Source organism: Plectropomus leopardus, chromosome 15, assembly GCF_026936395.1.
Source record: "Plectropomus leopardus strain MGB_pleo_1.0 chromosome 15, ASM2693639v1, whole genome shotgun sequence".
NCBI lineage: Eukaryota > Metazoa > Chordata > Actinopteri > Perciformes > Serranidae > Plectropomus > Plectropomus leopardus.
The window spans coordinates 27,071,157-27,088,509 of NC_142190.1; the positions used below are offsets into that span (position 1 = coordinate 27,071,157).

Here is a 17,353-nt window from a genome sequence, read left to right on the forward strand (position 1 = left end):
GAACAGTTATAATATCCTACAAATGATATCCTACAAATCAGTGCCCCGCAAAGGACATTTACCTAAAGTCATGTTATTAACTTAAAGTTACAGAAGTAAGGTTTAGGCAGTTAAAGTTACTGAGGTTTGATTTAGGAAAAGAAACATGGTTGGGCATGTGGGATATGTAAGAATTTGGTTGCATTACTTTTTATAGAAAAAGGTACGATCATTTCATGAGAACAACGTTGACCTGCCTGCCCAAAACCTGCAATATTCTCTAACAAGCTTACCCAAACCGTGGGTCAAGTCGCAGGCTGTAAATCGACTTGCACATCACTAATATATACATATGGAGTGGGTCTAGCCCTAGAATGGACAAATTTAACACAGGCTCTAGATAGATATTTTCATTTTTTTGCATTGCCACCATAGTTCTTCTACATGCTTGGCACACAACAGATGATTCAGTTATGCAACCCCACCACTAGATGCCACTAAATCCTACACGCTGGACCTTTAATTTTGTCTCTAGTCTCCAATCACACTTTAACAAGAGGCCAGAAATGATACAACTAAAATACCAAAGTGTCACATTAATAAGATGAAATTAAAATAATACTTTATAGTCACAGCCAGTTAATATTATGCTTAAATTTTAATTTTTAGTTTTTGCTTAAATGATTAAATTATTCTTCAAAAAGTCATTTTTTGGTGACTAATTGATTAATTGACTTAATATCAGCACAAAAAAGATGTTATCTAAGTTCATGATTCTGGATGTTTACATACGGGCAGTTATGAAAGAGCATGGGGAAAGGGCATGTGTTTTTTCCTGAACGCACAGCAGGTGAGGATGTGTTAAACTGCACCGTGACAGGATTGTCCGGCGGGTAAAGCTCAGTGAGCGCAAGGGTTCAGCTGTTGCCCAGGGGAGGATTAGTGTGAAGCGGCTGTTTGGTTGAGACGGACAGCGCTCGTGGGAAAGCACTGCTGAGGAGGGGCATGACGATTGTGTCTTCACTGGCTGGTGCCTCTTTTTTTGTTTCCATTGGATACTCAATGGAAGAAAATGATGTTTTGGTGAAGAATGTCCCAAATAGTCCCCTCCTGTGTTTTTTTTTCCAATTTCCGTACTCTGCTGTTGGATAACGTTTGAAGATGTAGTGAGTGCTCCATCTTTACTGAATTACAAGTGCAAAATGTCCTTGACCTGAACATTGTGTAACCAGCCAGCAGTGAGGATGGACTGAATGGTTATGTAGAAATGAGACACCGTTTCCGGTAATAAGGAGATTTTCTTTTGTTGCTGCAGGAAGAACATCTGCTGTTGATATGATGCTCTTATGGGAGAGGGTTCAAGAGAGGCATTCAGCAGGAATGACAGTATTTCCAGTTTAAGTTTTTATCATGTACTTATGCCAGATATCTAAAATGAGGCTTAAGTTTGCTGCCTCATCTATGAGATTATGTACTGTGAATTACAGCATTTATTATTCCTTTTCATATCAGATTTTCAGAGCAACCTACTGCATTTGATTTGCTAGGATTTGTTGTTTTATTATTATCATATGAGGCATTCTTTATATCAAATACGATTTAATATTAAAAGAAAAATTGGGGAATATTACTTCAGATCTGTAACAGGAAATCATCTCTGCAGCCCATCTTTTAGCCCAGTAGTAAAACATGCATCACTGCTGTGTCCACTGAAGGTTTAGGCTGTTATAATGAGGAATCAAAGCATACAGCGAGAACAGTCGCCTGCCACTTTATTAATATTAATCACACTAACAAATGGGTTTCTGAGGTGTGTGTGAAAAATCTCCCGAACCTGAAGAAAATGGAAACCAGTGGCTTGATGGACATAGCTGCCGTGGTTGGGGGGGAAAGTAGACACCACACATTGTTACCATGGGAACACAGAGCGAACAGCAGTGCCACAGTCTAATTAATGACAGTCAGTGCTTCAGCAGAGGGCCACGATGACATCATCAATACCAGTATCACAGATGTAGCTAGAGGCAATATGGCTTAGTGTCTGAGTGATTATCAGAATAATCCAGTTTTTCCACTGAAGTCAAGGCAAACGGTCCGCACAAAGGTGCAAGGTGTGAAGCACCCGACACTGAACATTTATTATGTAGTGAGGCCTGCTTATGAACACTAAATGTCATCTCATCATCCAATAGCATGACCTACATAAGAGCAGAACTAATCTCTATGTAGGCGGATGGTGAATAATGCAGTAAAATGTGGGAGATCTTTATGAATCTTAGATGTCTCACACTTGTTGCTCGCTGGCAAAGCGTTTCACTTTGGAATAATTGTATATCATCACTGGCATTGTTCATTTTTCTCATCATTATGTTGTATTCAATGTGTAAGATACCATATGACTGAGTCGATGACACGGCTGTTTGGGATGCTTTTTTAATATCATTTAATTAAAACAGCCTTCATTAGTTCTTCGTCGTGTTACGTAACTAGCAGCAACTATCCCTGCGTTAATATGCCATTAAACCTTTCTGATGTATTCAAACACATTACTTCAGAGCATCCCTTTAAAGATCCAGTGTTATGTTTAGGCACTGTTTGGAAGTAACTAGGTACATGCAACTAGTTATGTGTAATTAAATTACAAAATAAATATAACTGTCAATGTAATATAACTTAGGAAAAAAAATACAGTTACTAATTAAAATGTCGGTGACTACAAAGGGGTTTTGAATATACTGTATTCTTTTCAGTAAAAAGCTTATATATAGGATAAAACTGTTGTTTTGACTCTTTTTTCATGCAGATGGCATATTCCCCGACTTCAGAGGTCAGCAAAGCTGCTGCTTAAGCATTGTATGACTTACAAAGAGCCATCTTCAGACATCTATTTGGCAGTTTGTATTCAAATTTTACTGTTTTGAATTTGCTCTCTTATTTCAATTTGCGACGCCTCGCCACTGCCAGTCAAATCAATGTGCATCGCTCTGAGTCTACCATGCCTGCAACCAGCCGACCACACCAAATCAGGTGGCCATGCTGTCAGACAAAAGTTGCCTTTTTTAATTCCACAGTATTTTCCTTCTGAAACCAGACAAGGGGTCTAACATCACTGCACACTGTAAAGTTTATTTGTCAGTTGTGAAAGTGCTGTCAGCATCAAAATGCTGACAAATGCTGCTCAAACCTTTACCAGTATTGCCCAGTTTAAAACATTTGCTAGAAAAGTGATCAGAAAGTAACCAAATGTAATAAGTTACATAACAGCCGCTTTTACACTGAAACGGCACTGTAGGGCTGCAACGAAGTTCACCCTTTATACCGCCCCTGCATTTTTATACAGAACCAAATGATGGCGGCATCATTCCACTCCAGTGTGTGATTATACACTGCATTGCAGCATCCCGCAATCAGAAGAGGCGGGACGGGCGTGAGATGTAACACAACAGCAATGGCCACCAATGTGACATAAAATATATGCCTCGGCAGCGCTTAATAAAGGCATAACGTATCAATCACAGTCATTTACCTTCTCTGTTGGCAGCTGATCATGTTCTCTGTTTAAAGGGTAAGGAATTCTGGTATCTCATGGTTTTCCCAATTTGTGGACACTTACGGCTGCTGCTCCTCTTCTTTGTATTAGCTGCTAACTGCTGCTAGAGAAATTTCATTTGGCTGTGGTCTCGTCACTAGATACCACTAAATTCTACATTTCCATAGGTACCTCATATTTATAAAGAATGATATTTATGTAACAAGAGTACTCATCCATGCATATGAGGCAGCACTGTGGAATATCGTGCTTTTAGCTGATTGTCAGCATGCTAACATGAGTTTAGCACGTAATTTAAGTGTGCTAATATTTGTTAATTAGCTCTAAACACAAAGTACAGCTGAGTGTGGGGAATATCAATTTATTTGGTCATGATAAAAGTATCAGACGAGTTATATTTTTTGACCTGATGATGGCATTATATTAAAAGTAATTTTGGCACATTTCACTGTGTATTAATAAATATTATAATTTATCCTTATAGGAACTTGTGACTGTACTGAATTTCATTGCAATCTGTCCAATATCACTGATATTTGAAATTCACGATAGACCCGCTCCATTGGCCCAAAGGGAATGATTTGTCAGGCGGGGACACTTCAATATGGTGTTCATGAAGGGTCACAGTAGGAAGTCTTTGTTCTTGAAATTTTCATATGAGATCATCAGAAATCAGTGAGCATTAATTTCCTCTGTGGCAGGTCAAGCATCATGTATGCATTATTGGAACTGGCAGGAAAAATAATTGATAGTGAACATAAAAACTATTACGAGACAATGCAAATGTGTTACTATTGTTAACAAAAATGAAGCATGGCACGCTCACTTTAAATCCTTCGGTTTATTCGTCTCTCGTTTCCTCCAGTGTAAAGTAATCACAGACTAGACAGGTGGGTAAATACAAGAGTGCTGTGTGCAGTTTATTGACATCATGTTGCATGATATCTGGGTTATAAAGGTCAGACTTTTGAGGCAGCTACCTCTCACCACCCAAAGGAACCACCATGTCCCTCTGAGGTCCAATCATATGCTTTCTCTCAGTTTTTGCACCAATAATTGATCATCCGTCTTATTGTTTTTGTTTTTAATTTCTGTGAGGGACATTGTTTTCCATCCATCTGTATCAAATGTCCTCAATTAAATGTATTATTATTTAATTTCTAGCTTTTGTAAACTTCAGTACTTTCATGTCGGTTTTTGGTTTTCAAGATCTGACAGCAATATAAACCAAGTCAGATCCCTCTATCTGACTTTTTTGGCATGCATTTTAACATTTGATGATCAAAGCTGTGTTAAAATGATGATGCAATTTGTATAATAATTTACTTGCTGACTGAGTCCGTCTTGTTTTTATTTACTAGGTTATACTATTAAAATCTGCTTTTGAGTCAGGACAGAGTCAAAAGAGACATTTAAAGTACCAGTATGTAGGGTTTCCAGAAACTGAATATAATATTCATTACTATGTTTTCATGTTTATAGTCACCTGAAACTAAGAATAGTTGTTTTTGTTGAGTAAGAATGAGCCATATGCATACATATGTAGTGGGTCTTTCCTCAGAGTCCACCATGTTGGTCCTACAGTAGCCCAGAACAGTAAAACCAACAACAGGCTGCAGATAAGACCATTTTGTGTTTTTGCATAGGCCACCGTGGTTCTCCTACACGCTTGGCACACAGGCAAAAGTATCGGTTGGTTGCAGCCTGCAACCTCACAAATGCCACAAAATTCCACACTCTAAACTTTTAAAAGAGTGACTTCTTTCTTTTTTGTTTTTAAAGATTATTTTTGGGGCATTTTTTTCTTTTTATTGGTAGGATAGTCTGAGATTGACAGGAAAGGAGGGAGAGAGAAGGGGGAATGATGTAAAACAAATTTTTCAGTGAGTTCTGGTTTCCTCTCGTTATTGCGGTGTTAAGATATGGGTCTATTGTTGCTGTAGGGAATGTTCTGTTATGTAGAAGAATGTTCTTATAACTGAAGCCCAAAGTAATCATTAGGGTCCATTGTATTACAAAAATAATTAGATTTAAAAAATTGAATAAATCAAGCCTCATGAAAACTGTTACCTGTGCAAACAAGGGTTTACATTTTAAGAATTAAAATTTGCCTATGCATTTTAATATACATAAAGAAAAATCTCTGGTTTCTATCAAATCTGATTTCTTCAACAGGACAGTAGACAGTAAATATACATAAATATTAGTAGAAGTATAGTTGGATACCCCATACAAAAGCTAATCTGACATGTTACACAAAACCCTGGTAGGTAATCACACTTGAGTCACATGTAAATGAGGACTATTATTTACTTGTAATCCACATTTAACTCTGCAAACTTGGCATATGAGGGGATAAACAGCTGAACAGCTGAAAACTGTTTTGCTGGAGCCCCTGTGTTGCTGCTGACTTGGAAAAGTGTTAATAGTAACACATTTGACACGAGTTGCAGGCATCCTGGTGCATGGGGAGTAATTTCATACTTTTTATGTATTTACCAGGACAGCAACACCATTGCAGATGATTGAATGGAATACATTTGGTTCTGGTCTTGGTTTAAAGTGGCTGTCAGTGACATTTGTGTAGTGTCTTTGTCCGGGTTGAGTCACTACCACCATATACAGTTACTGATGTTTGATTTTTGACAATAGTTTCCTCATTTGGGAGGAAATTGCCATCCACCCAACTTTCACACCTTTTTTACATGACAGAAACTGGGACAACCAATGTGATTACATGGTGGGAGCTCCACACAGAAAGAGCCGACATTGGGTATTGAATTTGACCAGTGTAATAGGGGGGCTCAGTAGTGCCTGGTGGCCTCGCTGTGTTTAGTCTGTTTTAAGTGTAACATACTTCAAGGTTTCAGCATATAAGCCTTGTTTTCACCAAGCAGTCTGGTTCAGTTCAGTTTAGTTCAGTTTAATTGGTTACACATTAGTTATTTTTGCATTTACATTGTCAGAAGTTGTGGATGGTAACAACAGAACTGTCCCATTCCATACTGTTTTTGGTCTATAAGGAATCAATGCACAAACCAATTATTTTTGATATCCAGAGCAAATATGCTTAGGACACCCAAATGGCCACTAAAGGTCCTATAAATATCGCTGAATGATCGGTGAGGTGCAGGCGTTTCTCTGCATCGGCCAAGAAGAAGAAATGCAGCAAGAGCTGGAAGGAGCAGTGATGTTGCTATTGTCATTTTTTGTGTGGCGGGCTGCCACGTTTAAAACATCTGCAGCAATGTATTGGTTGTATATTTTTGGAGCTAGACAATTCTTTAGGAGCAATATTGGGAAAAACATATTCTGTTTTTCATTGCAAACATAATTGCTGAATGCGCTGGGTAGCTGCTCATCATCAGCCCTGACTGGACCAACAGATTAATTATCCATCCCGTGACACAAACTGCTCCTGAGGAGAAAAAAAAACTTGTGATGAGTTCACCTGTTCTGCATTCAAAGACCTGCAAAAACTTCAAAATTTAGAGAGGAGATACAGAATGACGCACATAGATTCTAATTCTGTGGGAAACACTGCCGTACAGGTTACTTACTGGTTCTGAGGGTACTATATGGAAAGTGTTTGATGGCAGTGTGGCTATAGGCAGCAGCGGTATAATGATTTTCTACCTTCTATGATTTATTATTTTCATCACAAACTCCAACATAATTAATAGTCTTCCTTTATATTCATACGAGAAGCTATTTTGGTTGCTTGGTTAGAAGTTAAGCAGACACCCTACTTGATCAGCCATCACTTTGATAAATAGTAAGTACAGGACTGAGCACACCTCATGAGTAAAGTGTCTGTTTGCAAGAGAGACCTCAAACTCTGTATCTGTTGTGGAGCAGCCACGGTGAGGAGTGGTGAGATGGTGGAAATTTACCTCTCAAGTCACTCAGCACTGCTTTCACCTCAGTACAAAAGGTGCCACGCCAAGGATTTAAGATTCCTTTGAACACAAACATGCAGCCATTCAGTTACAGAGGGAGCAATAAGTCATAGATTGGCTGTGCTGTTGTGGCTCGACGTCTCACAAGCTGGTTAAAATGGCATCATACTGGTACCACATCATAAGTCAGATCAGTCATCGAAACCTGGACTACTACAACAGCTGCAGTCTGAATCAACTGCAGGAAAGTGTGAGTCATTACATGAAGATATTGAAACAAGTGGTCTGCAAATGTAGCATTGCTGTAACTTTGTTTCAAGCTCATGGATGTCTGGCGAGAAATTTGAATCCTAAAAATGTCAAATAATGAGGATTGGCAGAGGCATAGGCAACCATCTGGTTGGCTTTGAAGTTGAAATCACATACCCACACTCCAGATCATTTTCTGTTTTAAATGTAATGGTTTAAAAAGCTATTGAACACATCCACAGGGACCAAAAAATACAGAACACCAGATACAGATTTTGTGTGTCCCCTGTGCAGCTCATGTTGGATTATACACACAGTATGCAATATTTTGTTATATTAAAGTTCATAATTGAAGTTTTTTTTTGCATGTGCTTAAAGGGAATATTTCACTCTCAAAATAAAACGTTCAGAGAGCAGGCTCACACTCAGGCCAACACTCACCCTCTTTATTATGAGATGCTCTGTTTGTCAAATTGGGAACATGCACTTAGCCTTTTCTGATGTCATAGTTTGACGTCAAGGCAGTTGATTCTCATGTGCTCTATTGTCTCCACTCCTCATTCACATGACAACTGGTCTAGATCACAAGACTCCTTATCATTTGAGAATCTCTTTTATGCAACCTAAAACGTCCTACAAGGAAAAGACGATGTAAGATTACATAAGAGGTGGCAGCGTCAAAGCAGGTGTTACAAAATACTCTTGTAACACACAGCACTAAAGCTTTGACTAAATATCGAAGACACAGACAGAAGTACACGCTTCTTATCAGAAGTCTGTCAAACACAACTAAGTCAATACAGACCAGAGGGGCAAATCCTTTAGTGTGATTATCAAGATGTACAAACAGCTTATCAGCTGGTGTCCTGGTGGATCAGTGTCATAAGAGTTATAGCATGAACATTGATGTTCTCGGTTTGAATCAGACTCTGGACCGTTGCTGCAAATCACCCACTCAGTGCTTTTTAGAGAGGCAGGGGAGCGTGGTGTTATGAATGGCAATGTAAGTCAGCTGGTCAGTCGGTCCACCACTTTGTTCCAGACTGAAACATATTTGCTACTTTAAATGGATGGGACTGCCATGAAATGATTGCCATCACATTCATGGTCCCCAGAGACTGAATCCTGTTGACTTTTCTTTCAACACCACCATGAGGTTCACATTTGTGATTTTGAGGATTTCCATGATGTTTGGCACAGACATGCATGTCCCCCTCAGGATGATTTGCAATAATGCCGGTGATTCTCTGACTCATTTCCCATCAGCCTCTTCTGTTCTTTGTTTTACTGTTAATAAGCAAACGTTAGCATGCTAGCATGCTTAATTAAGATAGTTAACAAAGTAAACACTATACCTGCTTAACCTGTTAACCTTTCATAATTGTCAATGTATTCAAGTCAAGTCAGTTTTATTTATAGCTCAATACAAATCACAATTTCCCTCAGGTGGCTTTAAAATCTATATAGTCTATACACCACCCTCCTTCCTTTGCTGCAGATAAGGAAAAACTCCTTTAATGGGGATAACATGAAAAATATAATCAGGAAGAGCATCTGCAGTAGATGTGGTGTGCACAGAATTGATCAACATAAAAAAATACAACTTAGACAGTCCACATTACACAATGATACATAAAACATGATCATATGTATAAGCAACGTAGGCACAGTGCCACACTGGCATTAGCATTTAGCTTTAGCCTCACAGAGCCACTAGCATGGTATTAGACTCTTAGTATTGTTCTACTGTAAACTGTTAACTAAAAAAATCCACTAATGGCAAATACACAGCTTTAAGAAGACCTCTCAGTGTTAGCTAGTGTGAAAATGCCCTTCTGTTTTCTAAGACGCACACTAAACTTTGAAAATTAAGATTTTGCCAAGACTCTGGGTCTATTTTTAGCAGCTATCCAAGCTTCTGTTACAAAATACAGGATTATTTTCAGGTTTGTTATAATTATTATTACATAGTAATGTACCATCTACCTACTGAAGATCAGTTCTCGCAGCAAAATGACAGCTACAACCAGTAGTAGGGGGTTCCTGGCTTTAGTTACTCAAAACAAAACTGTGTTAATCCAATACAGGAGTCTTGTCTACAACTGTTGACATACTCTGTAGACTCTGTGGAGACTGCACAATTAGGTTAAAGATGCAGTTGGTGATTCTAATCCAGCATGTTTTGTCATATTTAGGGGTCGGCTAGCTGTCTGTTGCCTGCCTGGGAATCAGCACAACACACCAGGCTCACAAAACTCAGATCGTATGTCAAACTAGGTAGTGCTGATTAAATATGAATCAAGATTCTGTTATTGCATTGCCTATTTCTCTATCAAGTGTTTTCAGAAACACGTTTCAGTGTATTGTTTAGCTATAATTTGAGAAAGTTTGTGACCAGATACAATTTTTTTCCTGCTAAAAAAAAAAACCAGACTAGGCACAGCTCCAAACTGCCTGTTTCGTTCAGTGCTATGTCAGATATATTTTGTTACTGATTGGTTCTTAGCCTATCCAATGGCAGAGGCATTTTGGTCTGCGCCAGTTAATTACGCCCCTTGGAAATCGAAAGTGAACTTGGAGGGACGGTGCCAGGCTAGTGTGTTCACTGGAAAATAAAAAATCCAGTATTCATACACAGCCCTATCTCTGTAAATGAGAAACAATCAAAGTTGGATGGAGCCCCACAACGCTATTCCAGCCAATCAGCAATGGGAGGCGTTTGCGCTCGTAAACAGGACAGGGGAAAGGCAATGGATGTATAAAGAGAATGGCAGTGGGAGCGAGAAGGACGGTAAATCAGGCATATGCTAATGTGCTGAACTCCACATTGAATATCAACAATCTTTCCCCAGGATCGCTGAAGCCACCTTTAACTGTGAAATGATAAACACACCAATGATTATGACAATCAAATGTAGTTTACCTCCTTATAACCTCCAAATTACCAGATTGTGTTAAATGCTAACTTTTTTAAATGCTTTAAAAGTTATAAACACATGGCCATATGTCTGCATCTGCTGCCATTTGTGTGATCATTTGACAGAAGCAAAACATTTGGAGCCAGTCCATTATGAGCCCTTGAAATTAGTCATGCAGACTGCTGACCCACATTTGGGACTTTGGCTGAGGGAAAAGGCAACAAGGAAGTTGTAAAAAAACAAAAAACATGGGATGTGGGGAAGTACTCAAGGGGAAAAACAAATGGCCTTCAGCTTCTTGTTTTGCTGATGAATTGTCATCTTTTGTTGTGCTTAGGGCTTCTTTTTCCCCCCCAGATTGAAATAAATGCTTTATAAACTTACAAACAGGGTCAGACAGGCTAATCTGCTCCGTCTTGCAGGCAGGGAGGAGACACCATTTCCCCCTCACCTCCTCTTATGTGATTCATAGAAGACTGACAGGTCGATTCATGTACATTTCTCATCATGTCAGTCCCCTTATGTGTGTGAGCGCACACCAGGCTGGATAAATGTAGCCCTAATAGATTAAAGGCTACTTGTCATGCCTCCATGGCCAAGTGGTATTAGGCTACACTTCAGACCGTACCATTCACACTTCTACACCCCGAGTAAACTGCGTTACACACATATTACACATATGGGTGATTCTTCCTTACACTGACATTTAGTGGGGTGCTATTATGCATGTAGCACGTGTTATAGATTACAATCAGCCCACTCCTCCGGGTCACTACAGGTTTCTTTCGGTTGTGTTGCACAGCCGACTGCTTATGCTGCTGCCGTCGTTAGCCGAGTATTGAGCTACCAGCTGACCTACTTTCTCCGCTCTCAGCCACTCGGTCCTGTTTACAAGCCACTGCCAGCGGAGGATGTGGAGTACAGTGCCTGGAAAATAGACGGACACAGCCCGCAACTAGCAAACGGGGACCACGAATGGGACGTTTAACCGTGTGTTGTTGATAAATTAGGACTGTCAAAGCCACAGACCGCTCACCGGCGATTAATAACATTAACTTAGGCGTTGTTATGCAATTTAACGCTTTCGGGGCGCGCGCCTGATCAGTGTGTCGCTGGTAGTTGCGCTCAGCTGCTATGCTGTAGTTTTTTTTTTTGTTTTTTTTTTTTTAAAATGACTACATTGATTAAAGTTGAGCGTGGATCTTTATTTCTTCTGAAGAGCCCCTTTCAAGGTACGTGAGATTTAATTAAAGCTTTCGCGTCGCGAGCGCAGCATGTTGTCATGTCACCCCCTTTTTAACATCAAAGTTCACGAGTGGCCTCTTTGCAAATTAAAGGAGAGGTGGTCGACAGATTGTTGTGGCCCTTTTCCAGATTTTCCACCAGACTGCGTAGGCTGGAGATATAGTGGTCAAACACAGGAGTGTGCATTAGCAGCGTATCCCCAGCGCTCTTGAACGCTGCTTACATGTTTTCAGCTCACAGTCATCAAGTGCCCTGGTTACAAGGTTGAAATAACCTATTTTTCTCTGTTGAACCCCTGCTGATGACATTCATGGCAAAACACTGAAATGATTTTCGTCACTGTGTCCTCTGAGACGTCACGTAGCAAAAATTGTTAAATGTCACAGGAAAAGAAATCCTGAGATAATTTCTCAGCGGGCTTAGGTCAGGCTGATGTTACCCAACCTGGCAGCTTTAAGTCCACTGGAGTTCACGGTTCTCTAAATAACCCACTGTTTTCTTGTTCAGGGGGCTTTTTGGGCTTCTCATTTGCTGACATGGTTTTCTTTCAGAGAGAGGGAGAGATTTCCTCTGTTTGACCCCGGGATATAATGTGGCAGAATTACTTATTTACTATGTAGGCTTTGTGGTAAACTTAAGGGTCATTGAGTGCACTCATGGTCCTTCCCACTGTTTTTCATTTGTAGGTGTGTAACCAATAGAAGTATTTCCTGTTTCTTTATCACTTAAGGGAAGCTGTACCTACAGCAGATACCTCAACAGAAAACTGAAACTTTTTTCAGTTTAGAAAGTGATCATTACATTCTAATATGCTTAGATTTTTATTTATGTTCACACCATTGTATATGCAAATGGGCTCTTATGTTGATATAATGTCACCTTAGAATTATAAGGTTCTAACATACTAAGCAGTTTTGAGATACTGAGCTTCAAAGTTTTGCCTTCCGCAAAGAAAAAAATATATGAACCTCTTTTTTCTAAATAAAAAGTCAAAAAATTAAAAAAACACCTCACATTATGTTAATAGGTTGGTACAGAGTAAGAATATATGAATAACTAAAAAAAAACTGACAAAAACTGCAGATAGAACCTTATAATTCTAAGGTCACTCTAAGCAAAGGACCAGCGGATCTGTTTGTGATTACATAGATTTTGGATATTGGTGTGGCTTTCTGCTTTTAGATTTGATATTTACCAGTTATAACCATTTTATAGGGAAGCCAAGCACATGAGTTAAGATGCATGATTTTAGATTGTATGCAATGTAAGATAAAACAACCAGACCTAGATACATGTCACACCTAACACTTCCAGTTTGACTGAAGCTAAGCCTGTCCAGGCCCAGTTAATGTTTACCCGACAGCTTGGGCTGTCAGCTCAAAACCAGATGCAGGTGGAAGTGGTCGGGCAATGTAAACTTTTACACAAACAGACAGTAGCAGACACAACAGCAGACTGTATGGCTGGATTAGCAAGTACCTCAAACTCATCTATCAGTACAAGAGCAGCAAAGCTCTTGTTGGAATACCGTAGTATTTTTACCTACAGCGACAGTGCTGCTGGAATTGTTTCTTGTGATTCAGCATGCATATTTGTCACTGTGGTTACTGGTCCTGCAGACAATTATTAAAACGGGAACTACCACTGAAGTGATTTTGGATGTTTTGTTACGGTTTTATATGTCTGTCTGTGGACAGATGTTGTTAACACAATAGCATTTGAATCGTGCAAAATGCAGTCACTAACTTTACAGTGTGTAGTTGAAATCACAATGGAGACCGAGTGTAAAGATTGATTAGGTTGAGCAAGGTTGCTGGAAGTAGGAGGACAGGAAGTTGGGAAAAGGCCATTGGCAACCCTACTTTACAACCATCGCCCACATTCATTTTAAGTTGCAGATCGTCGTACCGCGGCTGGAGTGATTGTATCGCAAGATGATCTCTTGTTGAAGAATGTTGTTGGCTTTCAAAATGTGTGCAGATAGCCTTTTCTCACTGCCAGTCTATCTATGTATTGTGTGTGTGTGTGTGTGTGTGTGTGTGTGTGTGTGTGTGAGCAGGTAAAAATTAGCATAATAAACCCTGTGATAAAGTCTTCTCTTGATGATATTAATGGTCAGGAGCATTTAATGGGTGGTATTAATTTGAATGTTTGATATTTCAGTGAGTAGATTTTTTGGTACCACCGTCAAATAAGCAGGCTTTATGAATGATAACAAATAGCTTTATTAATTGTTCCTCTAATTCATCACAGAGGAACATGGTAAAATACAGTCAACAACAGTAAAGTATTATTATGATGATAAACATGTAGGGTTTTTTTATTACATATTGTTTTGCTAAATACTGTAACTTATTAACCATTAATGGAACCATTATTTACAACTTACCCAGATAGCCTTTTGTCAAAGCAGACCGGTTAGTTTGCTTTTGGTCTTAAGTGGTGTTGTGCATTTTTATGGATATGATAATCAGACATGTCCTGTGGCATTTAAAGTGTCTGTTTTGAAATATCAAGAAATTGGAAACCACTGCCAGTGTCTGAGCTGGTGATATTGGTTGAATTTGAACTTTTTTAGTAATAATTTATCACTTATATGAGTCATCTATACGGAGAATTTTTGCTCTGACGACTAAAAACAAGGAGATGACCAAATCAACATGGATTCAATATTGACAAATATTTTTGATAAGGTTTTGGGTAAATATATTAAGAAACTGGACAAGCCTTTTGTTTTTGTTGTTTGCTGTTCCAACAAATTAAACACCAGACAAACCAGTTGCTTTTCTTCATTGATGCAGAAATCTAGTGTTGTTGTTGATGCAGTGTTATGTTGTTATAAACCTGTCTTGCTTCCTGATTTGCAACATTGCCTTTAATGACCAAACATGCCCAGAGATATTAAAGGCATAGCTACCAGGGCATAAATTCTATGGTTGATTTAGTCTCATGATTTGATTTCACCCTAATAAAAAGTCAAAGTAATTGTAAAATGTGCTGTAGAATAAATTACAGGTATGGTAATTACACAGTGCCTCCCCAATATGATAAAAATGAACAAATGGTCTTAGATTAAAGATGAGCTTCACTGTTGTATGATTCAAAATAAACACCATCAATGCTTAAACAGTTGTGAGCATTATGAGGTGAAATGTCTGGTCCTTACCCACGTCATGATTTTGAAATGAAAGATTTTTAAGGCTGACGATGTCTGCGTGAGGATACTGTGTGTCAGATCTGAACTGCTCACTCTGCTTTGCATCAAGTGAAAGTATGCCTTCAATGTGGCAGAAAAATCTTTGCAGCTGCAATCTTTACTAGATGAAGCTGCAGGTTTGCCAGCCATACCCCAATCATTGGTGTCAACCAGGTATTATGTCTTTGAAAGCTCGAGGGAAATATCTGCTGTCAACATCTTTCATCTGTGCTCAGTTCTTCTACGTGTAAGCTATCATTATCTTAAAGTTACAGAGGGCGTCAAAAACAAACCTGTGTGCTCGAGAGCTATAATCAATCATTAGCTAACTACCAGGTGTTGATAAATTTGTGAATGAGGATTTGACAGATAACATGACACAGTTTAATTTTTTTTATTTACAGATGACAAACCACTGTGTTCAAAGACCTGTGTGTGCATGAAACAGGGAAGAAGTAAAAGTGAAAAGGGACTGAGGGCTTTTTGGATGTCTAGAATTGACACAGCATTGAAAAAATACTGGGAACAACTTTTAAAATCTGCAGGATGCTAGAGTTGCCTGTCACAGGAAACCTTAGAAGTACAGTTAAAAATACAAAAGGACAACATTATATCCAACAACAAGCTATAGGATGAGGTGTGAGGCTCAGCCGTGGCAATAGAGGCTTTTCCCCCATTAAACTTTAAAATGAAACCTACACTCACTCAAGAAAAAGATTGTTGTTCTTACATTTCCTCTTTGTGAGGTTATGTGCAATAATAAAGTAATTTCTTGTCACAATAATAATCCCTATCTCTTTTACAGCCTGTTTACAGACAGAGTTTAGCCATGAACTTGAACTTCAGTGTAATATCTTGTGTCATGAGTTCAGGTTGCTTTAAATACCCAGGGGCACAAGTGTAACTAGACTCTGGTGTTTTTAGCTGTTTAACCTCAATACATGAAAATAATGCAGGCTGATATGTGAGGTTTCATTTTACATAGCTTAGCGTGACCACGTATACAGTAAGTTAAAGTGGCATATGTGATTCTTGATATAACTGAAATTGCATATTTTTTCAATTTGTCAAATAGACAGTATAGGTTAGATTGGATTATCAGTATTATACCCTTTTCCATCAAAGTAAGCTCATATATAATGTTTTTCATATGTTGGAAAACCCACTAAAATCAGGCATTAGACTATTTTCCAATTGCCAATAGGTGGGAACAGTGTACACGGCTCTGCAGTAGATGAATATGCCTTTCTGGTTATTTTTTTACTGGCTCGTGATGTTAGACTTCACGAAACAGCATACGTTACCGTTAGAAAGCTACCAGGCCCCCAGGAACACCACTCAGCCTTGTTTTTTTGTGGCCCAAAAAGCATTTTTCGCATAGACTCCTATTGTAAAAGAGGCATCTGTAAAACTGTTTACAGGACACCTTGAACTGCATTTGAGGTCAATTGTGAATCTTTCTATTATGAATTAATGGAGGTTTTATATTTGTAAAAATATAAAACAATTTAAATATCTGTGACATCATCCCAATGTTAAGTCTATGAGCTGAACTCACCAATGGGGCCAATGGGAGGAACACTACAGTGCATTTTCAATGGGTCGTATACCCCAAAAGTACCTGGAAGCTAGAAACTTATTTGGTTCATATGCCAGCTGAGCAGTTCTCATTGGACTGAATAGGCACCATGAGGTCTGGTATCCAGATATAATAATGTAATCATTAAAGCAGCATGGAGGCCAGTGAAAATGTTATGGTGGTTACTTTTTTTATTTATATATATTTTTTTAAATGTGTCTTGTACATATTCAGTCTCTCTCTTTCAAACTCAGTCCAGACTAATTTTGAAAAATATTTGAGCTCTGCTTGTATGGAAACAACTGGAATTTTTGGCAGTATGAACTTTCTCTGTAGCAGATGCTGGGGTAAAAATGAGCGTGTCCTCCTGCATGTCATGTTTCCATCACTGCCGATCAGAGCTGATCAGAGCGGATAAATACCTGTGACTACAGCAGAGTTATTTGACCTGGGAGTAAAGGCAGATTGTAACCTTTCCCACTAAAGACAAAAGCCAGATGAGGTTGGATGCTAGTGGGTTCTTTATTCAATTGGCTTTGTTTAATGTTGCTAAAAGTTTAACATTTTGTTAGTTTCAACATTGCAGGAACTTAATTGGAGTTAGAAGCTGTAACACTTTAACCTGTCTAACCTGCCAGCGAGGACATCACTGCAGTAAATGCAGAAGTTATGTCTTTGATTAAGTAGTGGTTGTTTCCCTAAGGGACAGCAAATGTTTTTATTGCTGATCATGAAAAG

General features: G+C 38.8%; 1 protein-coding gene across 9 annotated transcripts in view; it reads left to right on the forward strand.

Moving 5' to 3' along the window:
• The window catches only part of npas2 (neuronal PAS domain protein 2), a 64,589-nt gene that overhangs the window by 11,206 nt on the left and 36,030 nt on the right, over positions 1-17,353 (forward strand). Inside the window, exon 1 of one of the 9 annotated variants that reach the window (XM_088087982.1) lies at positions 11,362-11,827. The exons of the other annotated variants lie outside the window; for them this stretch is intronic. The gene's annotated coding sequence lies outside the window, so the exon portion shown is untranslated. Of the gene's footprint in view, positions 1-11,361; positions 11,828-17,353 lie in introns of those variants that run through there. 9 annotated transcript variants of the gene reach the window in all.